Source organism: Brassica oleracea, chromosome C6, assembly GCF_000695525.1.
Source record: "Brassica oleracea var. oleracea cultivar TO1000 chromosome C6, BOL, whole genome shotgun sequence".
Lineage (NCBI taxonomy): Eukaryota > Viridiplantae > Streptophyta > Magnoliopsida > Brassicales > Brassicaceae > Brassica > Brassica oleracea.
In genome coordinates, this window is record NC_027753.1 from 28,220,310 (window position 1) to 28,220,964 (window position 655).

The window sequence follows — 655 nt, forward strand, 5'->3', positions numbered from 1 at the left end:
TAGTCGCCACAGTTAAACTCCAACGATCGTCTTTATCGGTTAACTCCGTCACTCCTCCAACCTTTAAAGTCTGCTCCCAGGAAGGCAAAATTCTCGAGTTACCTATTGACGATGCCGATCCAAGCCGGACCGCAAGGGTTGGTGCGTACTTGTCTGAAGAAATGCAGTGGTCAATTCTCGACTTTCTCAAGGCAAATGTGTCCACATTCGCGTGGTCCATGTCATACATGAAAGGAATTGATCCGGCCATAACAACTCACGAACTAAACGTCGATCCGACTGTCAAGCCTATCTGACAGAAGCGACGCAAGCTCGGTCCAGATAGGTCAAAGGCTGTAAACGAAGAGGTCGACCGGTTGCTCGGCGCTGGTTCAATTGCTGAGGTGTGCTACCCTGAGTGGTTAGCAAATCCAGTAGTCGTCAAAAAGAAGAACGGGAAGTGGCGCGTCTGCGTCGACTTCACAGACTTGAATACAGCCTGCCCAAAGGACAGCTATCCTCTTCCCACGGCTGGAAACGAGATGCTCACCTTCATAGACGCTTTCTCTGGGTACAACCAAATCATGATGCACCCCGACGATCGCGAAAAAATGGCATTTATCACGGATAGAGGAACCTACTGCTATAAGGTCATGCCATTCGGTTTGAAGAACGC